Source organism: Lutra lutra, chromosome 16, assembly GCF_902655055.1.
Source record: "Lutra lutra chromosome 16, mLutLut1.2, whole genome shotgun sequence".
In the NCBI taxonomy this organism is placed as follows: domain Eukaryota; kingdom Metazoa; phylum Chordata; class Mammalia; order Carnivora; family Mustelidae; genus Lutra; species Lutra lutra.
Window position 1 is genome coordinate 21,625,913 of NC_062293.1, and position 17,050 is coordinate 21,642,962.

The following is a 17,050-nucleotide window of genomic DNA, read 5'->3' on the forward strand; positions in this document are numbered from 1 at the left end:
CTACCACGATAGCATCTGTTTCTAAACACTTTGCAACCCAGCTGAGCACCTCTATGCTTCAGCACTCAGGGTCATGCACGAAAGCAGGGTGCTGACTCGTGGAGCACCAGAAAATCTGTGCTTATCGAAATAGCTGACTCGATGTTGGCCACAGCCAGGCTAACGGCCAGAGCAGGATCTACAAGGGTCTCCTCTCTTGTAGCAAGATTATCTTACCATTAGCGCCCCCCATTTGTGAAAGTGAATTTTATGATCTCCCACTTCCCAAGGTAGGTCCGTAAACCAGGGACAGGTGAGTACTTGATAGACATGCTTAGAAAGAAGTAGGCCAGTTTGTTCTGCTATGGCCCGAGACAGTCTAGGTCGGCACAGCTGGAATGTCTGGCTGGCAGGGTCATCAGAGCTGTCATCGGCTAGAACACACTGGGTAGTCTGAGAGCCCAAGATGAAGAGCAATATATTTATACATGATTTGCCTTCTTGCGGCCAAGAAACAGAGAGGGCTCCGAGCACCAGGCTTGTCTGACGAGATAACGCCCTCTTCTGCAACAGGTCTCAGCTTCCTGCGGGAGGGGGAGGAGATGGGCTAATTTCTGACTGCTTCTGGCCAGAGACAAAAATGCTAGTCTGATGGTGTCCCAGTGGTATTGCCTCACACCCCGGAGGGCCAACAAATGCTCCCTCCACCTGGGCGCCTGTATCCCGGGCTGTGCCTACCGGCGCCCTCTATAGGACACTGTTAAGAACTGGACGCAGGGAGCTGGGGGGACAAAACCCTCCGGTTGGTTTCACTGGGACTGAGTGGGGACTTTCAGTGCTAAAACTGGGGAAGTCCTGGGCAAGCTGAGACAAGCTGGCCACCGTGTTGACTAAAAGGGGATCTAAAGCTGGTTGTAGGTGGTGGACCCTGAATTTTTAAAAAGATTTTATTTATTTGAGAGAGAGTGAGAGAGAGAGCACATGATCAGGGGGAGAAGCAGGCAGAGGGAGAAGCGGACTCCCTACTGAGCAGTGAGCCCAACTTGGGGCTTGATCCTGGACCCTGAGATCATGACCTGAGCTGAAGGCAACTGCTTAACCCACTGAGCCACCCAGGCGCCCTGAGACCCTGCATTATTAGACCATCATCACTTTGTGGTTGAAATCAGAGAACGGAGAGGAGAGAGCAGAATTCTGAGAGAGGGGCAGGAGCTAGACCACCTCATCTGCCTGGCCCCCAAGGATGGACAGAGCCCAGAAAAGATAGGTGAACACTTAGGTTCAGAGTGTAAAAGAAGAAGCAATCACATTTCCAACCACAGGAGGCTGATTAAATAAGTAATGAGACTAGAGGTTTTTGGGGGGGGTTAATGATGATGAGAAAGATGATGGAGCCACATGGGACATATGCATATGCTCTCCGGTTAGGTTGTTTCAAAAAGTAAATGTCTTTGGAGATCATATCATGTATAATTAAATATGCATCTGGATGAGGACTGGAAGGGAAACTGAGTCCAGACAGAAACTAGATCCAGGGGGTTTGTGGTCAGATGAGGGGTGATTCTTTAATTCTTCTCTTTTCAAAGGACTTTTATTTTTAAGATTTTATTTATTTATTTGACAGACAGAGATTACAAGTAGGCAGAGAGGCAGGCAGAGAGAGAGGGGGAAACAGGCTCCCTGCTGAGCAGAGAGCCCGATGTGGGGCTTGTTCCCAGGACCCTGGAATCATGACCTGAACTGAAGGCAGAGGCTTCAACACACTGAGCCACCCAGGTGCCCCCAATTCTTCTCTTTTCAAAACTCAGTTTATATTTATATAAAGTTCTCATGTGCTACACGCTACTGAAAAATAAAGCCAAAAACCCCTCCACGATGGCTATGAATGAGACCTGTTCCAAAACAAAGGACAGTCCTAGATTAATACATTTGAAGTTACCCAGGAAGAGAAGGGACCGACGTTGGCAGAAGGGAATTAATTCTCCTTTCAACTCATGGGGCTTAATTATTTTGTTCATCTCCCCACCCTGCCGGCGCCGGAGCTGGCGTCGGAACACCCAGGCCCCAGGTAAAGACACTGGCTTTGCAGAGCGGCCCGCAGGCAGGACAGGAGATGGAACAAGTGGTGGGAGTCCTTCCAACAGATGATCTTTGAAGGATAATAAATTCAAGCTGCCATCGAAATGGAGACATGAGGCTGACTCAACAGCTAGGCCCGGACGAGTGGCGTCCTCCAGCCCTGGCGTGTGTGCGGGTAACAAAGGTGGCCCGGAAGCCACCAGGACAGGTTCCCAGCTGCTGAGGGCCAGCTCTGGGGCTCAGAGGTGGGTCTAGTGCCACCGGGAGACAGCCGCCCAGCGGCCTCTCCCTTCCTCAGCCCCTCACACGCACCCCAGGCTCCCTGTCCCCCGTACAGCCCCCTCTCCATGGAACTTTAGAAAAGGCTTAGGGTTGTTTGTGTAAGTTTTAAACAGGATGCTTCCTGTTCATCCAGTTTCAAGGCTCCAGGGAAACCAGTGAGGCTCCATCCCATTATGTTCTCCACCCAGCGCTTATCCCAGGACCCAAGGCCTCCCCCCACCCCCACCCCCAAGGCCTGGCCTGGATTGTGGACAAGGAACTAAGTATTAGCTTGTAGGAAATTTGAATCATTATTGAGTCAGCTCTGTGCCAGAGCTTTACCCATTTGCAAACACAGTTCTGGGGTCGGTCCAAAGTGCCCACCCTGAGAGGATGCCCAGCACCTTTGCTCCTTGTCATTCATCCCACTTGCTGTACCCTAGGAAGAAGACAGAAGAAGCTGGAATCTACCTGGATAGAACCTTCCTGGCCTCAGCTGAAATCCACACTTGATCTTAGCCAAAAGGCCGAGAAGTGATTCAGCTGAAATCCAACTGACCAGGCCCAAGCCCATAGGCCAGGCCAATTCCTGCAATGCCAGGTGCCCGGTTTGCAAACATTTCTGCCCTCTTCCTCCTGTCTCAGACCAGCAAACTGCTCTGTTATTCCCAGAGGCCCTGGCTGGGTGACCCTGGAGCCTGGATCCTGACCCTGACAAGATTTCAGCTCTCCCAGATCTGGGGAGAATTTGCTGTGCAATTTTCTTCCCAGCTCTGTCCCCAGCCTCTTTCTCAGACATAGACAAAAGCAAGTTGCCTCTTCTCCAGAAAAGAAGATGGTAGGCAGAGGCCAGGGAGTGAGGGATGGATCTTTGTCACGTGTTCATTCCGTACAGCTTACTCCACAGCGAGGTGATGGGGCATAACCGAGAAGAGGGGGGCCCGGGCACAGGCCCAAGGAGCTGGAACCTTGGAGACAGAGAAGAGAGATGGACTGAATGCCTCCAGCAGGGGTCACTTGCTTGGCCCCCTGAGCCAGAGGAGCTCAGAAGAGAGAGACTGCGAGCCTTGGGCAGGCGGCGGGTGCAGCGAGGGGTGGGGGGCGCTCCCTGCACAACGATCCTGCCAATCCTGCTGCTTCTCTATTGGGCACTTTGGTGCCCCCAGCAGGGGTCCCCTGTAGCCCTACATTTGATATCTGTCAAACATTCTCAGTTCAACTAAGCCACACAATGGAGTCTCCCCAAGGGGCCCCGGGAAAGGGGACTTCGGAACAACAAACACTCCAGCGACCTTGGAACTTGTCCCTCACCCACATCGTGCACTCCTGATCTTCAGTGCACAGTACGTGGTCCCCAGAGCAGGGGACACTGGGCCGGGAGACTCCTCCCTGGCACTTGCCATGGGGATTCCAATAGTCGGCTGCTGCCTCAGCGGCCTCTAGCACTCCCTCCATCCCTGACCCCAACCCTTCTATTTAGCCCTTGTGTCCTCTTTGTGTCCATGTCTGTCTGCATCGGGAGACCAGGGCGTCATCCATTGGCCTCCATGTTCTTCCTGCCCTCCCCGCCAAATTGTTCCATATACCAGGTCTTCCATGAAGCCTGCTAAAGCAACAGGAAAGTTTGGAGACATGCCTACTAGACTCTGCCGGTCACCCCTCTCTTGGAGGTAGATACTACAGTCAGGTGCTCTCAAAGTCCCTGGGCTTTGAGGTAGGGGATCCCGAGCATCCAGGAGAGTCCCACAGCTGGGAGCAATGAGCAGATGTTGCCTTGGTGTGGGGAGCACAGCTCCTCTGTCTTCTGCAGCCGAAGGGCTCCACCCAGAGGACAGGAGGTGAGGATCCCTGTTTCTGCAGACCTTTCTCCACCCGAGCAGCGACCTCCAGCCCTGGCGTGTGTGCTGTCCTGAGAAAACTCAGAAACCTCCAGCGCCTCTCCTGAACAGCTCTGAAGAATTACCTCCTTTCCCAAAATAGCCAGTGCCCAGCCCTTGCCTCTAGCCCCAGGAGTACATCCTGTCTGCAAATGAGAGGAAAAGTGGGGCAGCTCAGAATTCCGCCTCCCACCTAGGGGAGCTTTCAGAACCCAATGAGGCTATCTGGGAATGGGCTCAAGCTACGCAAAAGTACAAGTCTAGGCTTAACCCCAAGGGGGTTTTTGGTTGTTATCTGCAGGGCAAGAGGCACCGTAAGAAAATTCTCCCCTCCTGTTTTCACTTCCTCTTCTCTCTCTTTACCCTGGGAAGGGGAAAATCCTACAAAGATTTGCAGGTGACGTGTAAAAAATACCAAAACAAAATTCTAGTTGCATTTTAACAGTATCTTTTGGTGGCAGCCATGTGACTGGGTTCTGACGTTCCCAAATTCAAAGTCTGAAAGAATCATGAGATCAGAACATATGTGTGGGTCACCCCCTAGCCCAACATACTAACACCATATTGCCCTGTCAAAGCCCTTCCAGCCTGGACCTGGATAACTGTTACCACACTGTTACCATCTTCAGGCAGTCCTGTGGAAGACATTGTCTCTGTATTATGCTAGAGTCCATGGGCGCTATGACCCACTGGTCCCCGGAGGGGGCCAGGTGGTATTTCAATGACACAGAGAACCCAGGAATGCCCAGTCCTCCCCAGCCTGCTCCACCAAGGAACAGGTGCTTCAGACCAAGGAACAGAAGCTAAATGGGAGTCACCCTCCCCTAGCCACCAGTGACATCAGCCCCAGTAAAGTCACAAAGCACTGAGAACTGTTCTTACATTTGCTGGGATCAACAGCACCCCTATCTGTGCTGTACATTTACTATGGTGCTGGGCCCTGTGGTGAACAAAGCCGGGAAGAACCATGAAGGATTAGCCAGAGGGAAGGTCATGTTCAGTATGTTCAGTAGTGGAGAAGTGCAGAGTGATGGGGTGTGGCTGGTAGGTGGCCCCAGCTTGTCTTTGTGGGACTCTAGGCTTTGACACAAGCTGCCCCACTGCTCCCCTGAGCCCCACCCCAGCCCGGTGAATGTCCCCGGAAAGTTGTGGTCTCAACCTGTGTCACCATGGTAACCTCAGAACCCGGCTCATGTTGGGTAGGATATTACACAAGAGGGGCTGGGTAAATGCTCCTTGAATGAATGAATGAATGAATGCCAACTGTTATCGGGCTAGCATATGGCCAGACTTTAGGACAGGCACCCTGCCTCACACTGCTTTTGTTCCCATAGGGCTTCACGGTGAAGCAGCCCCTTCATTGGAAGGACTCCCTCATTCAACACTTTAGAAGCGCTCGCTGAATAAATATTTACTGAGATCCTACGATGCCCCAGACTTGGCCCTTGGTGCTGGGGGATTCATCAATGAGCAAAACACAAAAACTTCTGCCCTCAGGAGTTTATTTTCAGTGGGGAATGAGACAAACTGTCTTCTGGGGGTGCCTGGGTGGCTCAGTCTGTTAAGCATCCGACTTGATTTCGGCTTAGGTTGTGATCTCACGGTAGTGATATTGATCCCTGCATCAGGCTCTGCACTCAATGGGGATCCGGCTTGAGCTTCTCTCTCCCTCTCCCTCCTCCCGCCCATGTGCATGCCTTCTCTCTCTCTCTCTCTCTCTCTAAAATAAAAAGCTAAACCCAAAAAAACTCTGTCTTCAGTGTCACAGACACACTCATCATTTCCCTTCATGCCTTCTGGCTCATCCGAGGCCTTGGGCTTTAGCCTTTCAAGGTAGTAGTGATGCCTGCATCCTTGTAGGAGAATCTGCATTCTTCAGACTGGAGAACAGTCTGGTGATTCTGGAAGGGCGAATACAAGAGTAACACGGTGCCATGTCAGTCCTCCAGGACAGAGGCAAGGGAGGCGACACTTTTGCTTCCTGGACCTCAACTCTCGATCTGCCTCCACAGTGTCTTCTGCCTTGGGGTAAAACTGGCCCTATTTTAAGTAAAGTGAATTAAATAGAACCAACTATTATAATAGAGTGACGCAGAGCTGTCCCGATGGCCGCCCTCGCCCTGGGCGCCTTGCCGGCATTGGGCCATTGGCACGTCATCTTCCCAGCTTTGCTCCCCAGGCTGCGTGGCTTCCGGCAGGGGGTCTGTGAGCCCTTGCACATGTTATCTTGCCGGCATCTGGAGAGGGGTGGCCAGCCCCCCGCAGGACCGCTGGGATGTGGGTGCTGTTCTTCGGCAGCATTTCCCACTTTCCTGGGTGGCACGACTGTTTCACCTGGCCCTGGAGGGGGTGCTCCAAGACACCCCAAAACTCACTGGCACAGAATGAGGGGGCATCGTTCGCTTTAGAGATCTGGCCTGTGTGCTTTTCCTGCAGATCTAGGCACACAGTGCAGTCTCAAAAAAAAAAAAAAAAAAAAAAAAAAAACATTCATTTTGGGGGGGAAAAAAAGGATACGAAATGCAGAAGAACGGTCTATTTAAAGCAATCACGTGGTGGGTTGCTGCAAAGTGGTAAATCCTTTTTTATAGCAAGTCATCTTAATTGGGTTCTCGTGATGTGGATTTGTTAAAGGTTTGAAATGAACTGTATCCTTCCGGAGTCCCTTTTCATATGTGTTCCCTGAAGCCCAGGGGCAAATAGCGCCTAAAAAGACCATCATTTACACAACCCGTATCATACTCACAGCCTCCGGAGAGTCGTAAACCTAATCCCCTCACCTAAAGAAGGTCAGAATTTCCACCATGAAACGGAATCCAAAGGACGTGTCGCAAACAAAAACCATTTCTGCTCCCCAGTTCACAGTTAGCAAGTCAATCCTCTTCATTCTTTTCCCATTTCTGCTAGTAAAACTGACTGAGCCCAGCAGGCCTGCTTTTTCCTTCTAAGGCCAACGGATGGGATTTCCTTCTAATGCCCTCAAAATGCAAGCCATCACCATGAACTTAAGTTCTCAAGAAAGAACTACCAAAGATGGTCTCTCCCTCCGCAGCTGAGGAAGAAGCATCTCCATCAGAAAACCAGTTCAAGGATTCAGATCTGATAAGGGGGTAGGACGAAGATTTCTCCAAGAATATAAATCCTGTTCTCCAGGGCAGTGTGTGGACACCTGTGAATATCTGTCGCTGTTCTCGGCTGGACTTGGTTAGACTAAATCTGTCCCTGCAAGCATTCACTCCACAAAATGGTCTGGTAAGGGGGCGCCTGGGTGGCTCTGTTGGTTAAGCATCTGACTCTTGGTTTCAGGTCAGGTCACCATCTCGTGGGTGGTGGGCTCCAGTGTCGTGTGCGGCGGAGACTCCTGGAGGCTTCTCTCAGCCCCTCCCCACATGCATGCGCACACACGCTCTCTCTTTCTAAAAGAAATAAATAAATCTTTGTTTTCTTTTTAAATAGGGTCTGGTAAGATTCTTAAGGCTATAGAAGTGGTTGCCATGTTCTGTAAAAGACAAATCAAAACAAAAAACAAACCCAAAGACACCTGTAATTCTGACCCATTTCTCCATTAAGAATGGGCTGTTATCTAGAAACTGACACCTCTGTATTTTGACGCTATTCTGTGGGTTTCTCTATCAAATCACATACAAAGCTGTTCCCATTTCCTCTTCTCCCGCTTGCATGACAAAACAAATGAAACCTAAGACTCTGTGGGCTTTATAACCTAATTTGAAAGGCTAAGTTACTGAAATTAACAGGGGTAAGCATTTTCTATTAAATGGCCTTTGGGTTGTTCAACACCCACCATGGGATGAGTGGGCCATCCTGGAGATATGCTCCCTGACTCCTCTCTCCCCAGGAAGACTTCCTAGTCCAATCTGAACTTCCCTTTAGGATTCTTCCCTTTAGGATTCTTCAGTCTTCTTTATGGTTAAGTCCCAGTCACTTTGCTTGGTGTTACCAAAGACTTCTTACCAGGGATGAACTGTTAGGAGACAAAGAGGGAAAGGAGGGATGGGAAAAACAATTGTCACCAATCACAAAACATCTACCCATTTAAAAAAAAAAAAAAAGCAACATCTCAATTAAAACTAGCACGTGTTTAAGTTCCATCTCACCCGTAGAGTCAAATATTGAATTTCAGTTGCCCTGTGGGGTGTCACTGAGATCCCAATTAGTCAGACATAAATGTGCAGCTGGGTCAGTTCTCAGGACCCGTTAGGACTTCTCAGAAGAAATGGCACTGTCACATCCACAGTCTAGCCCTGCCAAAAAAAAAAAAAAATTACACATACATGTGAGTGTAATCTACCTAATTCTGGGAACTCTACTGGCTGAGTGCTGAAGTATAACCAACACTGTGTTAATGAAGCTTGTATCGTTCCTTCCCAAAGATCTTCTTCTCTACCCCAGTCTTGGCTAATCAAAATCCTACCACCCACTGACTGAATACAGTGAATCCGTCCTTAGAATGAACCCATATGCAGCCATTTATTTTTTTCAAGATTTTATTTACTTATTTGACACAGAGAGGGAGAGAAAGAGAGAGCACAAGCAGGGGGAGCAGCAGAGGGAGAGGGAGAAGCAGGCTCCCCGCTGAGCAGGGAGCCTGATGCGGGGCTCGATCCCAGGACCCCAGGATCATTACCTGAGCCAAAGGCAGACGCTTAACCGACTGAGCCACCCAGGCGCCTCCATACACAGTCATTTAAAATGATGTTGTGGAAGGAGAGTTAGTTACAAGGAGGAAAGTTCACAATGTATTTGTCAAGTGAAAATAGTGGCATAAAACATCAGGTGCCATATATGCATTTTGAAAGCTACATTCTTTCCTTTTTGAAAAAAGATTGGACAGATATGGTCATCCTTAGTGGTTTATTTCCCTCCTGTGCTTCTCAACGCTTCACAACATTTTACTTCTGTAACTGAACAAATGTATGGAGAAAATATCCTACTCGTTAGAGGCTGACGTTTCCCCTCCCCGCAAATTAATATGTGTTAAGTCCCAAACCATAGTACCTCAGAATGTATTTGGGGACAGGACCTTTACAGAGGTCAGATTGGGTCGAATGGGTCATGCAGGCCCAAATCCAAAGATATGACTGGCATCCTGACACAATGAGGCAGTCAGAACTCAGGCAACACAGACAGAGGGACAACCATGTGAGGACACAGCGAGAAGGCAGCCATCTGCGAGCCAAAGTGGGAGGTCTCGGAGGCAACCTACACTGCCAACACCTTGGTCTCAGACATCCAGACTTCAGCTCTGTGAGAAAACAAAATTGTGTTGTGTTGTGTTGTGTTGTGTTGTGTTGTGTTGTGTTGTGTTGTGAACCACCTGGTCTGTGGTGGTGCGTAATGGCAGCCCAAGCAACCCAACACAGGACCAGTCTCTCAGAGATCTGCTCAAAGGCCTGCCCTGCCGTGAATTCTCCTCTCACTCCCAAACTTGCCCTCCTTCCGTTGTCTTCCTGGTGCCTCCACTTTCCTGTCATCTGGCCTCAGGCAGAATAAGTCTGGTTCACACCTCTCCCCTGCTGGGTTGGAAGCTCCTGAGGGCGAGGCCCAGGCCTCATTCACCTCCTTGCTCAGCACTGGAGAACCCACTCAGATGGCCTGGAGGGAAGCACAACTTCCCGAGGACACCAGCAGGGGTCAGACAGCCCAGAGGCTCCCGGGTGGCAGCGGCGCAGTGTGCCTGTTTGTGTCTGTGTGGCCGTGTGTGTCTGCGCTGGGGGAGGGTGTGGCCGTTCCACAAGGGCGCCGCTCCGTCCCAGCTGTGTAATCTCTCGGGCAGTCACACTTCACACCCAAACCTAAAAGGTTCACAGAGCATTTTCACATGTATCCTCTGGGTTCGTTGTCATGACGATCCCCTAAGATTGCGTATTATTTCCTCCGGTTCTCAGGTGAGGTAACCATCCTCCACGAGGTGGGGAAACAAAACATTCCGTTGTGAAAACTTACAACAATAATTGCTAGAATGTCTTGAGTGCCTGGCAACGCACCAAACACTCTGCAGGGCTTGTCCCAAGGGATCCTCGAGACGAACTTATAAGAGAGGGGTTATTACTCGACCTACTTTACGGATAAGGAAACTGAGGCTCAGAGGAGTTGCTGAGATCACACAGCCAGAAAATGCTGGAGGTGGGTCTTAAACATGGGGTTCGTATCCATAGCCCACTCTTGCAATCCACATGCCACGTTGCCCCCTTCCACACATAAATTAGTAGAGAGAGAGGGTGCCGAATGAGGGGAACAGATAGGAATTGTTCAAATATCAGAGATTGCATACGTCTGGTAAGTCTTGAAAATGCTGAGATCTGAGCCAAGCCTTTTGGACATAGTTGAGTGGAGAGGATGGGAGGGACCAGGTGGCCTCACTTACTGCTGTTTACGACCAAGAGTTTCACAAGTCAGCTTGAATCACTGGATTCAAACCACCCCCCCCATCCCTCTTGAGCCCCTGGTCTGTGCCATCCACTGGGCTGGGAGGTGAAGGGGAGAGAAGGATGGAGAAGAGCTCGCTCCCTTGGTGAAGGCAGACTGTGCCTAACAAGAGGAACCCAAGAGGACAAGCATCAACTCCAATGGCTTGTTTTTTTGTGGGTTTTTTTGTTTGTTTGTTTGTTTCCTTTCGAATACTTGGTTTATTTCTGGTACAGGTGACTCTCAGGTTGGTGGCACTGCCATGAATTTTCTGTTGAGATTTTAGCCAAATCTAGCCCGTCTCGTGGCCTCAGCTTCTGCACCTGGAAACGAAGTCACTGACTGTGTATTACAGAATGACTTCAGTAAGCTGACAGCCATCATTTACATGCAATTTCCATTCTTTGTCTCTTTCTTTCTCTCTCTCTCTTTTTTTTTCTTTTGTTAGAAATGTATGTCTCCTGTTAAGGAGAGAGATCAAAACAAAGAAACAGGTTTAAACGTCAGCAGCACATAGATAAAAGTCATGGAGCCGATGGATACTCTGGGAGAGATGTTTGCTAAATGAAAGATTAATTAGTCCACTCTCCCGGGCCCACCTCACGGTTCCACACAATCAGAAGTTCTCACCCCGGCAATTAAAATTAAGAAAATCAGCTATTTATGGAAGGAGGGGATAGAAATAGCACCAATCACTGGTGTTCATTCCCCTGGACCAGCTGCTGCATTCGGAGGAGGTGGTGTAAGTGCATTAACCTCACAGGCCCCCGGGAAAGGCAGAGGAAGAGAGCTGGGCCTGTGGCAATCATGGGACCCCAAGAGTAGCCTCCATCTGAATCCAGAGGTCTTGTTTGAGGGCCTCTCCTAACTTGTGCCCTTCTTGCTGAACCCACTCCCGCCAGAACAGGGACCTCAGCCGCGGCAGCATACTTCTCACTGGCTTATTCCTTGTAAAACTCAAGACACAAGACAGAGTCTTAAGGAGTCAGCTCAAGAACATTTTCTTACACCAATTGAAGAAATGGGAACATTTCCCTGGCTGGGACCCAAATGACCAATGCAGTCACTTTAGATTCTAAAGCACATTAAGCCCCTGGAATAGGTGTAGGTAAGGCATATATTTGATTTCTTTCTTCCTTCCTGCCTTCCTTCCTTCATAATGGGAGAGAAACTATCTGCAGAGGAAAATTCTTCCATGCGGACTGAACCCTCTACATTTTTCATCCCAGCTTCTAAGGTTAGATACTCCAAACCAGATTTTGAGAATAAGATGACCCTCCTTTCTGGAAGGTAAAGAAGAGAGGGGTCCCCTCATTCCCACATTCTATAGTCCTGGGGCTGCCTAGGTCATGCCAGCCAGGTCTCTCCTGATCTCTCTCAATGTTAGCATTCTACAACGTACCCAGCCTATCGAGAGGCTGGGGCTCTGTAAGGAAACCTCACCTTCCTGAGCTGCTGCAGAACCCGAACAGATGTGGTGAAAGAGAAAGATTTCCCGGTACCGGTGCCCACAGGGTTCCGGGGACCTCGCAAGCTCAGTCTGTGCTGATTCTCCTACCAACCAGGACAAGCTATCAGTGCTGCCAGTCATTTGAAGCATGAAGAAAAGGTGTCCTATTCCCCTTCATTCACTCATCTGACAAACATTATCTGTCTGTCGGCCCAGCACCATATTCTGTACCAGGGATACAAAAATGAAAAGGCAAAGTCCTTGCCTCCAGGATCTCAAGATCTAGGAAGGGAATGAGAACATCTTTATTCTTCCTTTCTTACCCCCTTACTCCCATTCCAAGCCCACATCCCTGATATCAGGAAGTAAGACAAGCTGGGTTGAGTCAAGTTGGAAAACTATTGGGTTAGACTGTTGACTACCATTTTGGCTAAGAACCCAGTAGAATCTGAGATGTTTAGAGTTTGTAGCAATCTTGGTAGCCTCGGACGAGCTTCTATGTGGCACTATTTGGGAGATGGGGTAGACAAGCCTAGACAAGGCAGGACAAGCTTACAAAAGGAAGACAAAACAGTCTCAAAGCTGGACACACCGCCTGTTCCCCTGGGGGAAAGAAAATGATACAAGTAGAAAAAGATGCAGGCAGCAGAGACTTTCGCAAGGACAGGCAGCCAAGTGGAGAAGAGTGTGAATCCACATGCCAAACTCCATGTAAGAGCCCTAAGGCCTGGCCTCAGCAGCTGGGGGTGGAAAACTGTTACCCCCTCCCTTTTTCTGGTTGGTGAGTGGAGAGGTTGCTTGACTAGACTAAACTCAGGCAAACCTCATCCCACCTTTCTCCCGGCCAACAACTTGGTACCAAGAGGCTGGGTCTAGTTGGATCTGGTCAGGTCTAGCCAGGTCTGGTCAGGTCTGGTTGAGTCTGGCTGGGTCTGGCGGATCTGGTCAAGTCTGGTCAGGTCTGGTCAGGTCTGGCCAGATCTGGTCAGGCCCACTTGAGTCTGTTGGAGTCTGGTTGGGTCTAGTTGGATCTGGTTGGGTCTGGTTGGGTCTGGCCAGGCATATAGCTCAGATACTACCCTGCCCTACATGGACTAGTAGTCAACACAGATACCTGAGTTCAAGTCCCAGACTGCTCCTTGCTTGGAAAAGTCTGATTCTCTTTAAGCTGCGGCTTCCTCATGTGTAAACAGGGGCATCATCAGTACTTACCATGAAGTTGTTGTGAGTCATAAATGAGACCACTTGTATAAAGCACTTGAACAGTGACCAGCAGAAGTGGGGGCACAATACCTGTTATTATCAGCTGCGTGGAAGCTTTCCACCCCTCCCCCCAGTAAAACGGCCCCGGCCCCACCTGGAACTCACATCGAAGTCTGGCTTTATCTTTCATTTTCTGCCCTTGAAGGGAAATTTGACTCAAATCTGTCAGAATTCAAATGACAAGTGAGAATTTAAGTGATTCTTGTAAGGAGGGAAAAGAAAGAACTTAGAAGCAATGGTGTCTATTGATGGAAATACGCTACCCATGCCAGCTCCAAAAATAAAACCCAGACTGAGTTGCAGCTAGTCAGAGCAAAGTGGACATTAAAGATAGACTTGCTACTACTCCAAGTGTGGCCCATGGGCATCCCTTGTGAGCTTGTTAGAAATGCAGACTCTCGTACCGTATGCCAGGCCTATAGAATTAGGATCTGAATTTTAACCAGATGGCTCCTACACTCTCCTCTACATTCTCCTGTGCTATACTTGAGATGTGCTGGATAGACCAGTGGTTCTCAACCTTGTCTACACGCTGGAATCATCCAAGGAGCTCTAGAAATTCCTGAGGGCAGGCTATATGCCATAAGAGTTAGAATCTCATTTCTTTTTTTAAAAGATTTTACTTATTTATTCGAGAGAGAGAGAAAGAGAGAGAGAGAGCGTCAGAAGGGAGAGGTCAGAGGGAGAAGCAGACTCCCCGCCAAGCAGAGAACACAACGCAGGACTCAATCCTGGGACTCCAGGATCATGACCCGAGCCAAAGGCAGTTGCTTAACCAAGTGAGCCACCCAGGCAGCCCAGAACCTCATTTCTTCTTACAGCTCATCAGGTTATTCCAATATGCAGCCCAGCTTGAGAACCATTGGTCTATGCCAATACTACAATTTATAGGTCAATGAACTAAGGTCCAAGAGGTAAACTGACCCGCCCGAGGTCACACAGGAAGTGAGTGACATTGCCTGGGACTGAAACCCAAGTTCTCCACCTCCAAGGCTCTCTTCACTATATACTTCAGGAAATGGGGGCGGGGAGGGGAGTACCAACTAGGTTTCCCTTTCTGGCTTGACATCTCTGTGTTTGGCACCCTCAGGTCCCGAAGGAGACATGGGTGGCCTTTGGCCCTGAATTCCATGATGAACTATGTCCATGCAGGCCTCTCGCTCTCAGGCAGTAGGTCCGTAGAGCCCAGGGCCAGGTGAGATTCTGCTTCCTAACAGGTGGCCAGTCTCTGGGCTAAAACACTCATCCCCAGCCAGCCTGGCCCTGCCATTCCCACACACCCCTATCTTCCCAGAGCCTCAAGCACTCAGGGACTGTCCCACCTCCAAGGCTGCAAGATTCTCAGAACTCAGGTAGAGTTTCTGAGCCCCCACAGCCTTAGCTCCCGGCCCCTCGCAGAACCACGGGGACAGGCCCATTCTCAAGTCAGCAACCGCGACAGTCTCGAAACCATCAGGCCGACAGGCTCCCCTGTGACTTGTTTTTGCTTTTTTGTCAGGGTTTTTGGGGGAGGCGTGTGTCTCTCAAACCTCTGATTGTCTCTGCTTTCAGACTTTTTCTGGTGTGTTTTTGAAGTGGCTTTTTGTTATTCTGCCTCGGCTCACTCACCTTTCTCAGCAGCCGTGGAAAACACAGCCCTGTTCTACTCTCCGCTGAGCACTTAGATTCCAGGTAAACAGCTTGGCTGCTGGCCTGACCAGGCTGAACAGATCAGAAGGGCCTGGGCCTGTCGAGCCCTTGAAAATAAACATGTGGCATAAAAATTTCCAGTGCTCAAGGTGGAGGATGGGGTAGACACAAGAAAGCAGAAGGAACTTTCTAGGCACACGATGACTGGTGGCCCAGGCAGATCTGTTCTGCAACTGTGGAGCAGGCACGAATAGGGACCTTCTCCAACGAGCATCAGGTCTTGCTAGAAGGAGGCCCTTCTGGTCTCCTGTCCTGAAAATTAAGGGGTAGCCCTCCAGCTACACTGTCCAGTACGGTAGTCACTAACCACATGTGGCTACTGAGCACTTAAAATGTAGTGTAACTCAGGCACTAATTTTTAACTTTTATTTAGTTTTACTTAATTTTAATTAAATGTAAATAGCTACACGTGGGTAGTGGCGGCTGGGTTGAACTGTGCAACTCAGCCACCGTGGTTCTCAGAGTTGGCTGCGCGTGAAAATCACCTGGGCAGAGGTCACACGCTCTGGTGCCCGGATCCACCCCGTGGAGATTCTGATTTGTTGGCATGGGGTGCGGACCGAGCTGCAGAGTTTTGAAGGCTCCCCGGGTACCTCGAACGTGCAACCAAGTCTGCTAACCTCTGGGCCCAGAGAACTTCCAACAGCGCCCCCAATTTACATTTTGATTTCATTTCTGGGGTTTTCGGAATTTGAGGACCAAGGAGTTTATTTAGAGAATCAACTCAAGACACATGAAGGTGTTTTGCTGAAGGTAATCCACATTCATTGGAGGAAACGGAGGAAAATCAGAGAAACAAAAAGAAGATAATTAAAATCCCCTAAAGTCCCACCACCCCCAAAAAGGGTTAAGACAGTTGGATGTAAACCCTCCCAGACACTTTCCCATGGACCTATCCTTATGTTTTCTTCAGAACTGGGACCATACCATGCTTCCTATTTTGTGATGCATTTTTGTCACTTTGCTTACTTGATTGATACACACACGTGTACCATCGATTGCCGTGGCTACATAGTATTCTCTCATAGGTATAAACCACAATTATTTATCCAAATCCATATTAACACTGGTCTCATTTTCGCTATTGCTTAAAAAAATCACTAGGAACATAAACGATATCTTTATGAAAAGGCCTTCACGAACCCCTTAGGGAGACGGTGGGGGTGGGTGGGGAGGGAAGGGAAGAGAAAATAGAAGAAAATTATATGGTCAAAAGGCATATGCATTTAAAGTAATTCAAATCACTGTCCAGAAAAATCAAACCTGTTTACATTCCTACCAAGAGAGCATGAGAGTCCTTATTTTTATGTGCATGCTGGCATTGGGGATTGAGTTTTCAAATTTAACCAAGTTTTTAAAAAATTAAAAACCACCGACAGGCAACTCACAGTGAAGTCCAGCGTTCCTTTGGGGAGGACCGTGTGCCAGGCACCGCCTAAGATATTGGTCATCGGGATGAATGCAACACATTCCTGCCTCCCCCGAGCACTCAGGGTGGGGAGGAGTTCAAGGGGTTGGCTTTCAGTCGAGGGCAAACAGCATGCGTGCTAAATAGAAGTACCACAGTCACACTGCGGAGCAGGGAAGAACAGATCCTAGTTCTTCATGGGGATGCTGGGAAGTCTGGCGTGGGGGTGGGGGCGGCATTTGAGCTGGCTCCAGAAGGATGAATTTTTTAAAAAATGTTTTATTTATTTACTTGACAGAAATACAAGTAGGCAGAGAGGTAGGCAGAGAAAGAGGGAGAAGCAGACTCCCCGCTGAGCAGAGAGCCCGATGCGGGGCTCAATCCTAGCACCCTGGGATCATGACCTGAGCCGAAGGCAGAGGCTTAACCCACTGAGCCACTCAGGCGCCCCCTGGAAGGATGAATATTGACACCAGCAAGAGGAGGGAGATGGTGGTATTTGGCAAACACTGATAGGTGCTGGAGGCTCAGGAACTGGAGAGGCGTCACTTCCACCCTTCGGTGGCTCTTACAACCCCCTACAATCAGGAAACTCCCCCTTGTATCTATCCCATAGCC

General features: G+C 49.4%; 1 long non-coding RNA gene across 1 annotated transcript; it reads right to left on the bottom strand.

Annotated features, from left to right (window-relative positions):
* Window positions 1-5,886: 5,886 nt before the first annotated feature.
* On the bottom strand, window positions 5,887-16,549 carry LOC125087860 (uncharacterized). The gene is made up of 3 exons (XR_007123527.1): window positions 16,413-16,549; window positions 8,312-8,458; window positions 5,887-8,178 (listed from the first exon to the last, which is right to left on the bottom strand). It is a non-coding gene; the product is annotated as an uncharacterized LOC125087860 (long non-coding RNA).
* Between the last annotated feature and the right edge of the window lie 501 nt (window positions 16,550-17,050).